The 20,708-nt window shown below is 45.3% G+C and overlaps 1 non-coding gene across 1 annotated transcript; it reads right to left on the bottom strand.

The window, feature by feature from the left end:
* Positions 1-918: 918 nt before the first annotated feature.
* TRNAS-AGA (transfer RNA serine (anticodon AGA)) lies at positions 919-1,000 on the bottom strand. The gene has a single exon. It is a non-coding gene; the product is annotated as a tRNA-Ser (tRNA).
* Between the last annotated feature and the right edge of the window lie 19,708 nt (positions 1,001-20,708).

Below are 20,708 nucleotides of genomic sequence, written 5' to 3'. Positions count from 1 at the left end.
CATATCATTTTAAAATTTACGAAGTCACCGTAGGCACCTCGTCGTCGACGGAGACATCTTCTCCCACTGAACATGCATCGCCGAAAATCCTGAAATAAATCCAGAAATAAATGCGAGCACCAGGACTTGAACTCTGATGGGCTGGGGATATCACAGTCCCTCTAACCATCCAACCACATGTTGGTTCGTAAATAGGGTTTTCTATTAATGCCTTGAATAACATATAGCTTACCTATAAAACAAAAATAAAAATAAAAATAAAAATAAAAAAGTAGTTATGTTTCGGAACCAAGCAAAATCAGATTGTTGTGTCATACGAAGGATAGCTATACTAATTCGGCATCGAGCAACCCGATCCTTGACCCCGCAACCTCACGCCTTTTTTGACATTAACAAAAAAAAGAACTCAGAGATGGAACCAAATATTATGGTAAGTAATCTAAATATTCACAGAAACAGAAGGCACGTAAAAATAAAATAAAAAAGGAGTTATGTTTCGGAACCAAGCAAAATCAGATTGTTGTGTCATACGAAGGATAGCTATACTAATTCGGCATCGAGCAACCCGATCCTTGACCCCGCAACCTCACGCCTTTTTTGACATTAACAAAAAAAAGAACTCAGAGATGGAACCAAATATTATGGTAAGTAATCTAAATATTCACAGAAACAGAAGGCACGTAAAAATAAAATAAAAAAGGAGTTATGTTTCAGAACCAAGCAAAATCAGATTGTTGTGTCATACGAAGGATAGCTATACTAATTCGGCATCGAGCAACCCGATCCTTGACCCCGCAACCTCACGCCTTTTTTGACATTAACAAAAAAAAGAACTCAGAGATGGAACCAAATATTATGGTAAGTAATCTAAATATTCACAGAAACAGAAGGCACGTAAAAATAAAATAAAAAAGGAGGCGTGGTCGGCAGGATTCGAACCTGCGCGGGCAGAGCCCACATGATTTCTAGTCATGCCCGATAACCACTCCGGCACGACCACCATTTGCTTCCAGTAATAAATATTGGATAGATAACACAAGGAGAACGAACAACAATACGACGTCCACCAACCCTAATGACATCAGCAATCATTTCAGGCCCATGCACGAACTTACTGATGGACCACAAATTAAGGTCACTCGCTGTCTGGCCACAGCATGTATATAGCCCAGCTTGCCAGGCAGTCTGAACGGCCCAATTGGTGCAGGGAAGTCGACTTGACCTGGTCAAGCACTCAGAGCAAGCTTGTATCTTTTCTCCAAAAAAGAAAAAAAAAATCTTGTATTCGTTGCCCGTGTCCAGCCCCGGCTGAAGAGCTACGGAGCGGAACGGATTGGCTCGCGGAATCGGCGAGCGAGATGCCACATGCATGATCCGGCCGGTCGTCTGACCCGGGAACCTCGTGTCAAAAATGGACGTCCCTGTCGTACGCTGGCGGTGGTCGATCGACGACGGCCTCCGATCCGATCCGACCGACCGCGACGCCCCGTGATCGCGATAGAGACCGGCGATTCATCATTGCTCAGCTTGTCACGGGCATGCGTGCTCAAATTTGGCGCCGGTACCCCTCCATCGTTTTTACACAGCTTAGCTCCCCTGTTTACTGTTGCTTAGTCATTTTTTCCTTCTTCTCAAGAGATTTTTTAAACTAGGTAAAAGATTTGCCATTTTCATTGATTAAGAGAGAATCAGGTTAACAATGTATGGCCAAAGGCCAAACACAGTACATCACTCTCGCGACATAATGTTACACAAATGCTTTGCTCCCGCGCAAGGCTCCAAAGCGAGCATTCCTCTTTAATCTTGACGACCAACACTCCCACTAAAACGGCCGTGTTACGAAAAACTCTAGTATTTCGCTCCTTTCATATTTTCCAGAAGTTCCTCGACTACTACGCTCCCGGAGCAGAGCAGGCTGCAGCTCATTTTCACGACTCAAACCAAGCTCCACAGCTCCATGAAGTGAAGAGATTCCGAACAAGGCCTAAATCACTCGTTCGATAAGAGTAATCGGAAGGGAGTATAATGCGTCCAGTAGTTTCGGCGTTCACTACTCTGCCTCCTTGATTTTCGAAATTACCGCTCAATCGATCCCGTGCACAGCCTACGCTGCGAGTTCCTTTTCTCTGGGCAAGGACGGGTGCTTACGTCAGCAAAATGATACTCCTCCGCCTAACTTATGTTCCAACTAAATTCCTACTGTGTCATTGTCGGTAGGCCGCAATAATCTAAGTACATATCTCCTTGATCACATCTCGCTAAACATCAGAACGGCGTGGACCACCCGAATCTAATTTAAAACAATTAGAGCCTTCTAATCCAGTTATATCTTGCCTAGGAAGAATATTTGGTTAGCACGACGACACACCACCGGCAACACTAGACTAATCTAGCACGAACTACTGCTCGCATATGCATGGTGGTACGACGATCTCGCCTACCAGCTCCGATCGAGATGATTCCTTTCGGATACAATTCAAGCCACCAAAAACGCACTAAAATCCATGGCACTTGAGTTTTCTTGATTTGATTAGAATAAAATGTTGACAAACCAACCAACGTTATCTGCTCGTGAAAATCTACTGGAACATGCGTGATTAGAACGTACGTACATTTCGGCGACGTCAGGATGACCGGCAAGCAGGGTAGGAGTATGTGCCTGTCACCGGCGCATCAACGGCGAATCATGATCAAGGGCGAGCCAGGCAGAAAGGAGGGACGACATGCGAGCGCCGGGCCGGCAGCAATGCAGGAGCAGAGGGTGGATGAGATGAAAGCTGGGGCGCAAAATGGCTCTTTCTGGAAAAGGGCCGCGGCGCGGCAGTAGAGGAGGGAAAAGAGGAGCGTAGGTCGTACCGCGTCCGCATGCATGCATGCGCCGCGAGAAAAGGAGCCGCCCCTGCGCTGCGCTGGAGCGGACTGGGAAAGAGCGAGAGCAATAGTAGCGCGCATCGGCATCGCGCAGCGTGGCGACTGCTGTGCTCCTCGCCTCTGCACAGGCAAAGCTGCTGTTCATGAATGTGCCGATCATCGATGGGTGGACAGATGGCGATGATGCGTCGATCGATCTCCGGTTGGCTGGCTGGCTGGCCGGCGGCGAAAGTGATGAAAGGAGGAAAAGCTGCCGCCGGCTAGCCTGCGTTTTGCAGCCGTGCCCGCCCGCTGCACGCAGAGATTCCTCTCCTCCCTCTCTGTCTGTCGCAAATGATGCAGGGAGGAGGAGGAGGGGGAAAAGGACGCGACGCGGGACGCATTATGTGGGCGTATGTGTGCGCCGTGGGTGTGCGTGCCGGCAGTGTTTAGTCGTTGCTTTACACTCATGATCCCTATGAAAGAAAGAGAGAATTCTCTGCCTGTAATTTTGCTGTCGATCGCGCTAGCTAGCTCCTCGGGCTGGCTGCGCGCACACATGCGCCTGCCAGTTCCTGCCTGCCCGCCAGCCTATCTTTTGAAAAGAGGAATTGCGCGCGCCAGTCCTGCCAAAAGCGACCAGCCTAGCCAGCGAGCGGGCTATGCCAAGGTCAACATCAGGGCCGGCGACGGGGAGGGAGACCTCCCTCACAAGAGCTACAGCTATAGCCTGGTCCTCGGCCTCGTCCCTCCATCATGCGTCGTCATCTGCGAGCTCATTCTGTCTACTACGTGTCAGCACATTTGCAATGTGCCGCTAGAGCCCACAGGCCATCCCCGGCAGATCAAGTCTACCACTAGTCCTTCCTCCGGTCCTTTTTACTTTGCATATTAAAAATCTCTAAACTCAAACTTCACAAAGTTTGACCGTATTTGTATAAAAAAATATCAACATTTGACATGTTAAAGTTATACAATATAAAACTTTAAGTCATAACACATCTATTGATATTGATTTTAGATTGTGAATGTTGGTATTTTTTTTTCTATAAAGTTGGTCAAACTTTACGAGGTTTGACTTCAGTCAAATCTTATATGCAAACTAAAAAGGACCGGAGGGAGTATATTATGTTCCTGCTAATGCTAATAAAATGTCAAGCGGTGAGAGCATCTAGAGCGGCAAACGCACCCCCTTCCCCACTAAACGTCCCAGGACAACACAAGACGGCTCCTCATTTGTCCTCCCGGACAATCACACCCCTCGTGATAACTCCTCAAATCCATGTACGTCCATGATATAGCACAATTTCATCGTTAATCCAACAAATTCAATAGTGCAACAAAACAAATGACAATTTTTTCGAGCATACAAATCAAATGACAATTCGTAGATAGTGATACAAGAATGAATCATTCGACACTTGCATTGCGCATGTTAGTCTCCTTCTTCACCTCAAAGCCACTTCTTGTCTTCCGGGTCCAAGAGGGAAGCGTCGGTCAACATGATCCTTAAATCCCCAGTCGTGACCAGAGAAGAAGAGTCCATGTCGACGTCGACAACCTCCTTGTCCACAGTTTCCTCCGCCATAGCCTCTCGCTCACGCTACTTCCTTCGCCGCTCCCTCCGCGCGATGTTCTTCACCTTGCAACCGACCCCCACAAACAAGTCCCCCATGGATGATGTCGAAGCATCATCTATGCCGACGATTGGGGGGGGAGGGTACTCAACGAAGACATCTACAATGGCTCAGACGCGAGCAGTGGCGCGGACGAGGCAACAAGGGTGGACGATGGTTCACAGACGGGAACTGGAGGACGGAAGAAGGGCGGTCGATATTGGTGGAGTAGGTACACGGAGGGATTTGGCATGGGTCAGACCCGACGTGACCACTAGTGCAGAACCGGGCTTTATCACCGGTTCATAAGTCCCTTCAGTGCAGGTTCTGTAACCGGCACTAAAGGGTGGGGACTAAAGGTCCCCCCTTAGTACCGGTTCAACACAAACCGCCACTAAAGGGCCACCACGTGGCACGAGCCAGCACCGGGGGCAGGGAGACCTTTAGTACCATTTGGTAACACCAACCGGTACTAAAATGTTTGGGGGTTTTGTTTTATTATTTATTTTTCCTTTAATTTTGTGCTTTCCATTCAATTTTTTTCATTTGCCGGTATTTTAGGATACTACATATTGTACACGTTATGCATATATATGGATTAACGAGGGTGAAAGAACCGCAGATTAGTTTCAAGTGGATGGATCCTAAGTGATCAAGTAATATGGATTAACAAAAAACCGCGGATTAGTTTCAAGTGGATGGATCCTAAGTGATCAAGTAATATGTGAATCACATATTACTTGATCACTTAGGATCCATCCACTTGAAACTAATCCGCGGTTCTTTCATCAAATGATATAATTACTCATCATCATCATCATCATATTAATATAAAAACTCTTGCATCATATCATCACCAACAACACTAGTTAATAATCATCATAGTCATTACCACTATTTAATCATCATAGTCATTACCGCTATCTAATCACCATCAACACTAGCTAATAAAAATCATCATAGTCATTACCATCAACACTAGCTATTTAATCATCACAGTCATAAGACTACAAAAGCAAATCACTTTGAGATTAAGTTCAGGACGAAGAACACGGACATGAGAGGACAAGTACTAAGAGCAGGAACTAGCTAATCACTCCTACTGCTCTCTCTCAGGTAAAATAGCATAGAACATGCGTAGCTCTCCTGATTCATCATATTGGAGCATGCAGATGAACCTGTATCCTAATTGTGGGCTACACTTCTGATTGCTGCCCCTAGTACTTCTTTGTGATCCTTCACAATTTTGCTCCAGTCTTTCACTATTAAGCATTCCTCGGTTTTAGAAATCCTGAATGCACTCATGTGCGATGTAGGATGTCTTGGCCGTAAGCTAACCATTGCCATGCGACCTTTAGTCTCGATCCAATGAGGCACAACTATCATCGGGAGTCCCTGTTGAAGAACACCGTATAGTAATATACTTAGCAATGAAGTTTAGCTTAAAAAATAATGTATGCAAAAGATGCATCAAGGACAAATAGTAAAAATCTTAACATCTTTCCCAAATAGATGTGACCGTAGTTCAATACGAACACTATTGGTCACATGTTTTGAGTACTAAAATTTTCAAGTCCAGGAAAATAATTTGTCTTGACAACATCGAGATTCTCAAGCCACGAAACATAATGACTTATCTCATCGCAGTTTAGTTCAGCACCGGGATAGTGGACGGTCATGTCTACCAAGCGCCGAACATGTTTGTTTGAATGGAAATAAGTTGTAAATAGAAATTAGTTATCAACTATTTTTGAAAAAACAATATCGAAGACATAATTAAATATGGTTGAGAAACTCACATAATGATAGAACTGGAGGCGTCTGCACATCGACCCAGATGTCGATATTACCTTCAATATCATCTTCCGGATGAATATCAAAGGTGATAACCATATCAAGCTCAAATGCATAAACCTTGCATAGTGCTCTCCAAGTTTTGCATTCAAAATAGGTGTAGGTGTCTGCATTGTATAATTTTGCGTCGAAAGTATAACCATGCTCGGTTTTCAAGTAAACTCTCTTTACCTCATAGTTTTCATAGGACTGAAACCAATCTTATCTAAGACAAAAATTCTTGCATGGCAGGGGATACGCTAGTAGAATAATAAAAAATTAAAATTATAAGTTGAAGCAAATGAAGCATAAGTCATGCTTAATTACAAAAAAAGACTTGTCCTTGTGTCTTACTGTATCCATTTTGAAGGTCTCATCCAGCTTGATGTTGAAGCGCCTACCATCAACTAGGAAATTTCTGTCGCACAGGCCGCGCTCGTCTTCGCATTATTCGCACATACCGAAATCCTTTTCGTTGTCAGACATTTCCTATGTTCATAGTTGAAACAGTAATTGATAAACACTTACTAGTTCTATTAATTCAAATAATTCAACTAGTTCTATTAATTCAACTAAGCACTTACTAAAAATAAACTAGTTCTATTAATTTTCTTACTAAAAATAAACTAGTTCTATAGTAAAATTTTAATTAGATCATCAAATCTCATATACCTAAATTTTCTTACTAAAAATAAACTAGTTCTATTAATTCAACTAGTTCAACTAAGCACTTACTATAAATAATAATATTAATTTTCTTACTAATTCAATTAAGCACTTGCTAATTCAACTAAGCACTTATTAATTTTCTTACTAATTCAACTAAGCACTTACTAATTCATCTAACATTAATATATCTAATTCATCTATAACTAAAAGTATAAAAAACTAACTCATCTAATTAACATTAATATCTAGCTAATTTATCTAATTCATCTAACATTTGACATTAATATCTAAAATGTCTATCTAATTCATCTAACATTTGACATCTATCTAATTCATGGCGTGTCCATTTTTGATGTCATTGCTACGCTAGATCATTGCACATCCCGGTACACTGCCGGAGGCATTCATATAGAGTCATACTTTGTTCTAGATATCGAGTTGTAAATATTGAGTTGTAAGTAAATAGAAGTGTGATGATCATCATTATTAGAACATTGTTCCATGTGAGGTTATCAAAATAAAAGTGGCCAAAGAAGCCCCCAGGAAAAAAGAAGCCAAAGAAGCCTAGAAAAAAGAAAAAAAAGAGAGAAAAAAGAGAAAAAAACAAAAATATGAGAGAAAAAGAGAGAAGGGACAATGTTACTATCCTTTTACCACACTTGTGCTTCAGAGTAGCACCATGTTCTTCATATAGAGAGTCTCTTGAGTTATCACTTTCATATACTAGTGCGAATTTTCATTATAGAACTTGGCTTGTATATTCCGATGATGGGCTTCCTCAAATTCCCGAGGTCTTCATGAGCAAGCAAGTTGAATGCACACCCACTTAGTTTCCAGTTTGAGCTTTCATACACTTATAGCTCTTAGTGCATCTGTTGCATGGCAATCCCTACTCCTCGCATTGACATCAATTGATGGGCATCTCCATAGCCCGTTGATTAGACTTTCTCCCTTTTTGTCTTGTCCACACAACCTCCATCATCATATTCTATTCCACCTATAGTGCTATATCCATGGCTCATGCTCATGTATTGCATGAAAGTTGAAAAGGTTCGAGAACGTCAAAAGTATGAAACAATTGCTTGGCTTGTCATCGTGGTTGTGCATGATTTGAATATTTTGTGTGGTGAAGATGGAGCATAGCTAGACCATATGATTTTGTAGGGATAACTTTCTTTGGCCATGTTATTTTGAAAAGACATGATTGCTTTATTAGTATGCTTGTAGTATTACTGTCTTAATGTCAAATGATGGACTATTGCTTTGAATCACTCGTGTCTTAATATTCATGCCATGATTAGATTCATGATCAAGATTATGCTAGGTAGCATTCCACCGCCGTAACTTTCTGTATCCACGAGATCCCATCTTGGGGCCTGTTCCGGAGCTCCGCCGGAGGGGGCATCGATCACGGAGGGCTTCTACATCAACACCATAGCCCCTCCGATGAAGTGTGAGTAGTTTACCTCAGACCTACGTGTTGAGGATATAACCACTGAGGGTAAACCGCCCAGGAGGGGCCGGTTCACCTTCAGTTATACTGAAGCCCAAGGAAACCCAGAAGATGGCGCTTTACGGATGAAGCTTAGAGGCCCAGAGCCCGCAGGCGGTTTAGGGCCCATGATAGTAAACCGCCATGATTGTATAAACTTGCATTGTAAGATAAGAAAGAAGAGACCGAGGCGGACACTTGTATGAGCCAGCCTCGGGACTCTGTAGACCGGCCGGGATCCTCCTGAATATATAAAGGGGTGACCCGGCGGCGGTTCAGGGAGAGGAAAACAACAACTCGAAGCCAGACAAAGAGGATTCGCTCTCTGGTCTTCGAAACCCCAGCAATACCAATCACAACTAGACGTAGGCTTTTACCTTCATCGAAGGGGCCGAACTAGTATAAAACTCTCGTGTCCCTTTCTCCGGTTTAACCCCTTCAAGCTAACCCGTAGTGATGGCTCCACGACTAAGTCCTTCCATGAGGACATCTGCCGTGACAATTCCACGACAGTTGGCGCCCCCCGTGGGGCTATCGCACGATGGTTTCAAGTTCTTGAAGGGCAACTTCGATGGACTGAGGGGATACGCTGTGGGCCGGATGACGAAGAGTCGCCGCGGCAAGCTCTACATCGACAACGCAGGATGGGGTCCCGAGGCTAATTCAATCGAATACGGGTACCGGGTCCCCTTTGGTGGGATTCACGTCTTCATCGGCAAGATCGGCGAACCGGCCCCCGAGCCGGACACCTGCACCGACATCATCGAGACGGCTCAGCGTGCAAGTTCTTCACCGGTTCAGCCTGAGGCCAGGCATGTTTTCGTGGGTGTCGTCCACGTTTCGGGTTATGAGGAGGAACCGATCTCCGATGGAGAAACCGTAATCCGTAGTGATGACGAGTCTTCCGGAGAAACTGAATCGCTTTACCAGTTGTACGACGGCCGGATTGAGAGAGGATCCGAGGGCAACAGTATTCCGGATTCCCCCGGTCTACCAAACCGGGCCGCTGTCTTCATGGCCGGCACACGACCGGTGCCTCATTCATCTACCGCCGCAGCGGTACTCTCCGGTTCAACAACGGCCACGCCAGCAGGTGCAGGAAGCTCGGCGCCGCCTCCGGCCCAAGTCTTGTCTGATTTGTTCGACGCTCTAGCGGCACTGATGTCCGCACAGGTAGACGCAGCAGCCAGGGATCAGCATGATGCGGAGATTAAAGATCAGATAGCCCAGGCTAAAGCGGACCTGGCAGCAGAGAACGCCAGGATGGCCACAGAGCGGGCCGAGTTGGAAGCACAGGCTTACCGAATTAGACTAGATCAGAATGCTTCAGAAGAGGTCATGAGAAGAAGGTACCGATCACGTCTCCCGTCGGTTTATGAGCCGCAAAATCTTTTCAACACGCCAGGTGCAGGAGCTGGTAACCAACCCACGCCAAACCGGGCGGGGTCACCAGAAGCAGGAGCGCCGGTTTAGCCACGCGCAACAAACCTGCCTCGCCAGAACAACGTTGTATCATCGACGCCGCCCCGGCATTATTCCAACCCGTTGGATAATATTGTGGCCGCCGCTTCACTCCTGGCGGCTCTCCCAACCGACGGCGAATCACCAGTTGCAGTGGAAGCACGTCGGGCCAGGGATCTCCTTCAGACAGCACTGAATCAACAGCAAGTGTATTCACACAGCCGTGAGAGGATTCATTCCACTCCCTGCCCAAGCCGGAGTTATAGCAGACACGTGGAAGACGAACCGGCCGTATCCAGTAGCGCACGCCACCAAAATTCGCCGCGGGAGAACAACCCGGCCAGGGGAGGTGCTAATGCGCAAGATGTTGTGGACCACAGCCGCGTACGACAGGGGGCCGAGTTGACAGCTCGACACGAAGCACGACATCATACTCCGGTTCACCCCACTGCCTCCGTGGAGCCAGGGGTAATGTTTAGTTCCCTAGGAGTACCATGTTTAACTCCCGCACTGCGCAATGTGCGATTGCCCAAGGATTTCAAGGGACCTCGCAAGGTACCAAATTACACCGCTGAGTTGCAGCCAGAGGCGTGGGTGGAGAGCTATGAGATGGCAATGGAGATGTTAGATGTGGATGAGGCGGTTTGTGCTAAATATTTCACCATGATGCTGGAAGGAACAGCTCGCACTTGGTTGAAGAGCTTGACAACCAACTCTATCGACTCATGGGCTGAATTAAAGCGCCGGTTTATCCAGAACTTCAAGGATACGTGCAAGCAGCCGATGTCAATTGTGGATCTGGCCGCTTGTGTCCAAGAGGAAGGGGAGTCCACGACCCATTGGGTTAAACGAGTCTCGACGATTTTGCATTCGTCAGATCGTATTAATGCAGATACTGCGGTATTAACGTTGGAGGGCAATTGCCGTTTCAAGCCGTTGAAACAGAAGTTGGGAAGGCTCAAACGTCATTGCAACGACATGTCAACACTCATGGCCGCTTTAGTTAAGTACGCTGATTCAGATAATACTAAGGATCCGGATTCAGAGGAGGACAAACCGGAGAAGGGAAAGAAGAACGGCGGTGCAAAAGGGCAGCACCACAACCAAGGGGGCCATGGGAATAACAGTAAGCGTAAAGCGGATAATTTAGATTTGGTGGCTAACACAAATATGCAGCGTCGCAAAGGTAAACCGCCCCAGCGCGGCATGAATCTGGAGCGTTTGTTAAACCAGCCCTGCCCGAAGCATGGAACCAAGGAGGCCCCTACCACACATCTTTGGAAAGATTGTCACATAATGAGGGAGTTAAAAAATTCTGATTTATACCGGTATGATCAGGATCCACCGGGCGGTTCAGGCCCAGGTTTCCATGGGGGCGGCGGTTCAAGCTCTGGATTTCAGAACAACCAGGGCCATCAAAACAACCATGGTAATAACCAGCAGAATAACCAAGGGAATCAGCAACAGTCAGGTTACCAGAGTCACCCCAAGCAGTTGAACAGCGGACATTATCATGTGTTCACTACTAGCTTGTGCAAGCAGGATCAGAAACTTCACAAGAGGGCAGTCAATACTGTTGAACCGGCTGTACCACATTATCTACGATGGTCGGAGCAGCCTATTGTGTGGAGCAGGGAGGATCACCCGCCCCGGGTTGACAATCCGGGCCAGCTAGCCTTGGTGGTAGTGCCTCAGGTGGGGGGCTATAAGTTTACCAAGGTTCTGATGGATGGAGGGAGCAGTATCAACATCCTATACTATGAGACTTTCCGTCGCATGGGTTTGACGGATAAGAATCTTAAACCGTCCAACACTATCTTTCATGGTGTGGTACCAGGTAAATCGGCCTACCCTGTGGGAAAGATTGCTTTGGAAGTTGTGTTTGGAGATGAGTTTGATTCCAGGTCTGAGACTTTGACCTTTGAAGTGGTGAAAATCCAGAGTCCATATCACGCGCTATTTGGATGGCCGGCTTACGCGAAATTCATGGCGAGGCCCTGTTATGTCTATCTGCAGCTCAAGATGCCAGGTTATAAGGGGACGATCACAGTACATGGGAGCCGAAGGATTGCCTTGGATTGCGAGGAAGGCGAAGCAGCCTATGCAGAATCGGTTTGTGCCACGGAGGAGCTGAAATTCTATAAAGACAATGTTGATCCGGCGGATATGACCCCTCTGAAGAAACCTACGACTGAACATGACCCGGCCCTAACGTTCAAACTGGCTAATGAGACTAAGCTTGTTGATTTCGTCCCTGGTGATTCATCCAAGCAGCTTAGTATCAGTGCAAATCTGGATCCGAAATAGGAAAGCGCGCTCATCGAGTTCATCCGTGAGAATCGGGACATCTTTGCATGGAAACCTTCTGACATGCCAGGTGTACCGAGGGAACTCACTGAGCACATGCTAAATATTGATCCTAAGTTTAAACCGGTCAAGCAGTACCTTCGCCGCTTTAACGAAGAAAGACGCAAGGCCATCGGCGAAGAGGTAGCCCGACTACTGGCAGCTGGATTTATCGTCGAAGTGTTTCATCCCGAATGGTTGGCTAATCCAGTGCTTGTTCTTAAGAAAAATGGCACTTGGCGTATGTGTGTGGATTACACTAATTTGAACAAGTCTTGCCCGGCAGATCCTTTCGCTCTCCCACGTATCGATCAGATCATTGATGCAACGGCGGGTTGTGAGCGCCTGAGTTTTTTGGATGCTTATTCAGGTTATCATCAGATTAAAATGGCAGTTAAGGACCAGGAGAAAATAGCCTTCATCACTCCCTTTGGAGCCTTCTGCTATGTTTCTATGCCCTTCGGGCTCAAGAGTGCCCAAGCAACCTACCAGCGTTGTGTGCAAAATTGTCTTCACAAGCAGATCGGCCATAATGTTCATGCCTATGTGGATGACATTGTGGTGAAATCCTGGAAGCAGGAAACCCTGATAAATGATCTCAAGGAGACGTTTGACAATCTTTGGGTTTACAAAATGATGCTCAACCCGGACAAATGTGTTTTTGGTGTTTCGGTAGGCAAACTCTTGGGCTTTCTTGTGTCTAATAGAGGTATTGAGGCAAATCCGGAAAAGATCAAAGCAATCACATCCTTGGCTAAACCGGCATGTATCAATGATGTTCAGCGCCTGGCGGGCCGGATTGCAGCCCTCAGCCGATTTATCAGCCGTTTGGGAGAGAAGGCGATTCCCCTGTATCAGATGTTGAAGAAAACAGATAAATTCGTCTGGAGTGACGCCGCTGATACGGCATTCGAGGAGTTGAAGCGGCAGCTAGCTGAACCGCCAGTCCTCACTGCTCCAATTGATAATGAACCTCTATTGTTGTATGTGGCTGCCAATGCCCGGGCGGTTAGTGTGGCGATTGTGGTTGAGCATAAGGAGACTGGGAAAGAATATCCGGTTCAACGACCAGTTTATTATATCAGTGAAGTACTGATCGAATCAAAGCAAAGATATCCGCATTGGCAGAAGCTAGTGTATGGAGTTTTCATGGAAAGTAGGAAACTCAAGCAATATTTTCAAGGCCATCCTATCACAGTGGTTAGTTCTGCTCCCTTGGGTGATATAATCCTGAATAGAGAGGCAACTGGCCGGGTTGCGAAGTGGGCGATCGAGCTCGGTCCCCATGGTTTGAAGTATACACCCCGAACAGCCATCAAATCTCAGGCGATTGTGGACTTCATCAATGATTGGACCGAGTTACAGGCACCAGAAGACAAACCGGATAATACATACTGGACCATTCACTTTGATGGATCCAGGCAGCTGGAAGGCTCGGGGGCTGGAGTTGTCCTCACTTCCCCTTGAGGAGATAAGATTTGTTATGTTCTCGGCTTAATGTTTCCTTGTACTAACAATGCAGCAGAGTACGAGGCCTTGCTCCATGGTCTTCGTGTAGCTAAGGAAATGAACTTAAGCCGGGTTTGATGCTTTGGAGATTCTGATCTGGTGGCTCAGCAAGTTTCTGGTACTTGGGATTCTAAAGACCCGCTCATGGCGGCTTATAGGCACGAGGTGGATATTGTAGCAGGTCACTTTAAGGGTTATCAGGTGGAGCACATCGACCGGCGCAAGAATGAAGCAGCAGATGCTCTAAGCCAACTGGGATCTCAGCGTAAAACGGTACCACCTAATACCTTTCTAGATATCTTGCATAACCCATCTGTAAAGTTGCCTACAGAGGAGGATTTAGCTGTTCATGATCCGGAGGCCCAGTTGGTAGCCGTTTTACATGCCACTCCGGATTGGACGGTTCCATATTTGGCGTATCTGAACCGGGGCGAATTACCAGAAGACGAACTTTTCGCCAGGCAGATAGTCCGGCGGTCCAAGTCTATGGTTATTCACAATGGCGAGTTGCACCGTTCTAGCGTTTCAGGCGTATTCCAATGATGTGTTTCTCCTGAAGAAGGACAAGAGATTCTACGGGAAATCCATGAAGGGGATTGCGGTCACCATGCCAGCTCAAAGTCCTTGGTTGCTAAGGCTTTCCGACACAGGTTCTACTGGTTGATAGTGTTGGGGAACGTAGTAATTTCAAAAAAATTCCTACGCACACGCAAGATCATGGTGATGCATAGCAACGAGAGGGGAGAGTGTGATCTACGTACCCTTGTAGATCGACAATGGAAGCGTTAACTTGGTTGATGTAGTCGTACGTCTTCACGGCCCGACCGATCAAGCACCGAAACTACGGCACCTCCGAGTTCTAGCACACGTTCAGCTCGATGACGATCCCCGGACTCCGATCCAGCAAAGTGTCGGGGAAGAGTTCCGTCAGCACGACGGCGTGGTGACGATCTTGATGTACTACTGCCGCAGGGCTTCGCCTAAGCACCGCTACAATATTATCGAGGACTATGGTGGAAGGGGGCACCGCACACGGCTAAGAATATGATCACGTGGATCAACTTATGTCCTTAGGGGTGCCCCTTGCCTCCGTATATAAAGGTTCAAAAGGGGGGGGGGGCGGCCAAGAGGAGGCGCGCCAGGAGGAGTCCTACTCCCTCCGGGAGTAGGACTCCCCCCTTTCCTAGTTGGAATAGGATTCGCGGAGGGGGGAAAGAGGAGAGAGAGGAGGAAGGGGGGGCCGGCCCCCTCTCCTTGTCCTATTCGGACCAAGGGGGGAGGGGCGCGTGGCCCATCTCTGGCCACCTCTCCTCTCTTCCACTAAGGCCCACTAAGGCCCATATACCTCCCGGGGGTTCCGGTAACCTCCCGGTAATCCGGTAAAATCCCGATTTCACCCGGAACACTTCCGATATCCAAACATAGGCTTCCAATATATCAATCTTTATGTCTCGACCATTTTGAGACTCCTCGTCATGTCCGTGATCACATCCGGGACTCTGAACAACCTTCGGTACATCAAAACGCATAAACTCATAATATAACTGTCATCGAAACCTTAAGCGTGTGGACCCTACGGGTTCGAGAACAATGTAGACATGACCGAGACACGTCTCTGGTCAATAACCAATAGCGGGACCTGGATGCCCATATTGGTTCCTACATATTCTACGAAGATCTTTTATCGGTCAGACCGCATAACAACATACGTTGTTCCCTTTGTCATCGGTATGTTACTTGCCCGAGATTCGATCGTTGGTATCCTATACCTAGTTCAATCTCATTACCGGCAAGTCTCTTTACTCGTTCTGTAATACATCATCCCGCAACTAACTCATTAGTTGCAATGCTTGCAAGGCTTAAGTGATGTGCATTACCGACAATCGGAGTGACAAATCCTAATCTCGAAATACGCCAACCCAACATGTACCTTTGGAGACACCTGTAGAGCTCCTTTATAATCACCCAGTTACGATGTGATGTTTGGTAGCACACAAAGTGTTCCTCTGGCAAACGGGAGTTGCATAATCTCATAGTCATAGGAACATGTATAAGTCATGAAGAAAGCAATAGCAACATACTAAACGATCGGGTGCTAAGCTAATGGAATGGGTCATGTCAATCAGATCATTCAACTAATGATGTGATCCCGTTAATCAAATAACAACTCTTTGTCCATGGTTAGGAAACATAACCATCTTTGATTACCGAGCTAGTCAAGTAGAGGCATACTAGTGACACTCTGTTTGTCTATGTATTCACACATGTATTATGTTTCCCGTTAATACAATTCTAGCATGAATAATAAACTTTTATCATGATATAAGGAAATAAATAATAACTTTATTATTGCCTCTAGGGCATATTTCCTTCAGTCTCCCACTTGTACTAGAGTCAATAATCTAGATTACACAGTAATGATTCTAACACCCATGGAGCCTTGGTGCTGATCATGTTTTGCTCGTGGAAGAGGCTTAGTCAACGGGTCTGCAACATTCAGATCCGTATGTATCTTGCAAATCTCTATGTCTTCCACCTGGACTAGATCCCAGATGGAATTGAAGCGTCTCTTGATGTGCTTGGTTCTCTTGTGAAATCTCGATTCCTTCGCCAAGGCAATTGCACCAGTATTGTCACAAAAGATTTTCATTGGACCCGATGCACTAGGTATGACACCTAGATCGGATATGAACTCCTTCATCCAGACTCCTTCATTCGCTGCTTCCGAAGCAGCTATGTATTCCGCTTCACACGTAGATCCCGCCACGAGGCTCTGTTTAGAACTGCACCAACTGACAGCTCCACCATTTAATGTAAACACGTATCCGGTTTGCGATTTAGAATCGTCCGGATCAGTGTCAAAGCTTGCGTCAACGTAACCGTTTACGATGAGCTCTTTGTCACCTCCATATACGAGAAACATATCCTTAGTCCTTTTCAGGTACTTCAGGATGTTCTTGACCGCTGTCCAGTGATCCACTCCTGGATTACTTTGGTACCTCCCTGCTAGACTTATAGCAAGGCACACATCAGGTCTGGTACACATCATTGCATACATGATAGAGCCTATGGCTGAAGCATAGGGAACATCTTTCATTTTCTCTCTATCTTCTGCAGTTGTCGGGCATTGAGTCTGACTCAACTTCACACCTTGTAACACATGCAAGAACCCTTTCTTTGCTTGATCCATTTTGAACTTCTTCAAAATCTTGTCAAGGTATGTGCTTTGTGAAAGTCCAATTAAACGTCTTGATCTATCTCTATTGATCTTTATGCCTAATATGTAAGTAGCTTCACCGAGGTCTTTCATTGAAAAACTCTTATTCAAGTATCCCTTTATGCTATCCAGAAATTCTATATCATTTCCAATCAGTAATATGTCATCCACATATAATATCAGAAATGCTACAGAGCTCCCACTCACTTTCTTGTAAATACAGGCTTCTCCAAAAGTCTGTATAAAACCAAATGCTTTGATCACACTATCAAAGCGTTTATTCCAACTCCGAGAGGCTTGCACCAGTCCATAAATGGATTGCTGGAGCTTGCACACTTTGTTAGCTCCCTTTGGATCGACAAAACCTTCCGGTTGCATCATATACAACTCTTCTTCCAGAAATCCATTCATGAATGCAGTTTTGACATCCATCTGCCAAATTTCATAATCATAAAATGCGGCAATTGCTAACATGATTCGGACAGACTTAAGCATCGCTACGGGTGAGAAGGTCTCATCGTAGTCAACCCCTTGAACTTGCCGAAACCCTTTTGCGACAAGTCGAGCTTTGTAGACAGTAATATTACCGTCGGTGTCAATCTTCTTCTTGAAGATCCATTTATTCTCAATTGCTTGCTGATCATTGGGCAAGTCAACCAAAGTCCACACTTTGTTCTCATACATGGATCCCATCTCAGATTTCATGGCTTCAAGCCATTTTGCGGAATCTGGGCTTACCATCGCTTCTTCATAGTTCGTAGGTTCATCATGATCTAGTAGCATGACTTCCAGAACTGGATTACCGTACCACTCTGGCGCGGATCTCACTCTGGTTGATCTACGAGGTTCAGTAGTATCTTGTTCTGAAGTTTCATGATCATTATCATTAGCTTCCTCACTAATTGGTGTAGGTGTCACAGAAACACTTTTCTGTGATGCACTACTTTCCAATGAGGGAGCATGTACAGTTACCTCGTCAAGTTCTACTTTCCTCCCACTCACTTCTTTCGAGAGAAACTCCTTCTCCAGAAAGTTTCCGAACTTAGCAACAAAAGTCTTGCCTTCGGATCTGTGATAGAAGGTCTATCCAATAGTCTCCTTTGGATATCCTATGAAGACACATTTCTCCGATTTGGGTTCGAGCTTATTAGGTTGAAGCTTTTTCACATAAGCATCGCAGCCCCAAACTTTCAGAAATGACAACTTTGGTTTCTTGCCAAACCATAGTTCATAAGGCGTCGTCTCAACGGATTTTGATGGTGCCCTATTTAACGTGAATGCGGCCGTCTCCAAAGCATAACCCCAAAATGATAGCGGTAAATCAGTAAGAGACATCATAGATCGCACCATATCTAGTAAAGTACGATTACGACGTTCGGACACACCATTACGCTGTGGTGTTCCGGGTGGCGTGAGTTGCGAAACTATTCCGCATTGTTTCAAATGTACACCAAACTCGTAACTCAAATATTCTCCTCCACGATCAGATCATAGAAACTTTATTTTCTTGTTACGATGATTTTCAACTTCACTCTGAAATTCTTTGAACTTCTCAAACATTGCAGACTTATGTTTCATTAAGTAGAAATATCCATATCTGCTTAAGTCATCTGTGAAGGTGAGAAAATAACGATATCCGCCACGAGCCTCAATATTCATCGGACCACATACATCAGTATGTATGATTTCCAACAAATCTGTTGCTCTCTCCATAGTACCGGAGAACGGCATTTTAGTCATCTTGCCCATGAGGCACGGTTCGCAAGTACCAAGTGATTCATAATCAAGTGGTTCCAAAAGTCCATCAGTATGGATTTTCTTCATGCGCTTTACACCGATATGACCTAAACGACAGTGCCATAAATAAGTTGCACTATCTTTATCAACTCTGCATCTTTTGGCTTCAAAATTATGAATATGTGTGTTACTACTATCGAGATTCAATAAGAATAGACCACTCTTTCAAGGGTGCATGCCCATAAAAGATATTACTCATATAAATAGAACAACCATTATTCTCTGATTTAAATGAATAACCGTCTCGCATCAAACAAGATCCAGATATAATGTTCATGCTTAACGTTGGCACCAAATAACAATTATTTAGGTCTAATATTAATCCCGAAGGTAGATGTAGAGGTAGCATACCGACCGCGATCACATCGACTTTGGAACCGTTTCCCACGCGCATCGTCACCTCGTCCTTAGCCAATCTTCGCTTAATTCATAGTCCCTGTTTCGAGTTGCAATTATTAGCAACAGAACCAGTATCAAATACCCAGGTGCTACTGCGAGCATTAGTAAGGTACACATCAATAACATGTATATCACATATACCTTTGTTCACCTTGCCATCCTTCTTATCCGCCAAATACTTGGGGCAGTTCCGCTTCCAGTGACCAGTCTGCTTGCAGTAGAAGCACTCAGTTTCAGGCTTAGGTCCAGACTTGGGTTTCTTCTCTTGAGCAGCAACTTGCTTGCTGTTCTTCTTGAAGTTCCCCTTCTTCTTCCCTTTGCCCTTTTTCTTGAAACTAGTGGTCTTGTTGACCATCAACACTTGATGCTCCTTTTTGATTTCTATCTCCGCAGCTTTCAGCATTGTGAAGAGCTCGGGAATAGTCTTATTCATCCCTTGCATATTATAGTTCATCACGAAGCTCTTGTAGCTTGGTGGCAGTGATTGGAGAATTCTGTCAATGACGCAATCATCTGGAAGATTAACTCCCATTTGAATCAAGTGATTATTATACCCAGACATTTTGAGTATATGCTCACTGACAGAACTGTTCTCCTCCATCTTGCAGCTATAGAACTTATTGGAGACTTCATATCTCTCAATCCGGGCATTTGCTTGAAATATTAACTTCAACTCCTGGAACATCTCATATGCTCCATGACGTTCAAAACGTTGTTGAAGTCCCGGTTCTAAGCCGTAAAGCATGGCACACTGAACTATCGAGTAGTCATCAGCTTTGCTCTGCCAGACGTTCACAACATCTGGTGTTGCTCCAGCAGCAGGCCTGGCACCCAGCGGTGCTTCCAGGACGTAATTCTTCTGTGCAGCAATGAGGATAATCCTCAAGTTACGGACCCAGTCCGTGTAATTGCTACCATCATCTTTCAACTTTGCTTTCTCAAGGAACGCATTAAAATTCAACGGAACAACAACACGGGCCATTTATCTACAATCATACATAAACAAGCAAGATACTATCAGGTACTAAGTTCATGATAAATTTAGGTTCAATTAATCATATTATTTAAAGAACTCCCACTTAGATAGACATCCCTCTAATCCTCTAAGTGATTACGTGATCCAAATCAACTAAACCATGTCTGATCATCACGTGAGATGAAGTAGTTTCATTGGTGAACATCACTATGTTGATCATATCTACTATATGATTCACGCTCGACCATTCGGTCTCCGTGTTCTGAGGCCATATCTGTATATGCTTGGCTCGTCAAGTATAACCTGAGTATTCCGCGTGTGCAACTGTTTTGCACCCGTTGTATTTGAACGTAGAGCCTATCACACCCGATCATCACGTGGCGTCTCAGCACGAAGAACTTTCGCAATGGTGCATACTCAGGGAGAACACTTCTTGATAATTAGTGAGAGATCATCTTATAATGCTACCGTCAATCAAAGCAAGATAAGATGCATAAAAGATAAACATCACATGCAATCAATATAAGTGATATGATCCATCTC

Source organism: Triticum urartu, chromosome 7A (assembly GCF_056163025.1).
Source record: "Triticum urartu cultivar PI428250 chromosome 7A, HENAU_Tu73, whole genome shotgun sequence".
In the NCBI taxonomy this organism is placed as follows: domain Eukaryota; kingdom Viridiplantae; phylum Streptophyta; class Magnoliopsida; order Poales; family Poaceae; genus Triticum; species Triticum urartu.
Note: the sequence above shows the minus strand (reverse complement) of the source record. Positions and strands in the feature narration are given on the sequence as shown.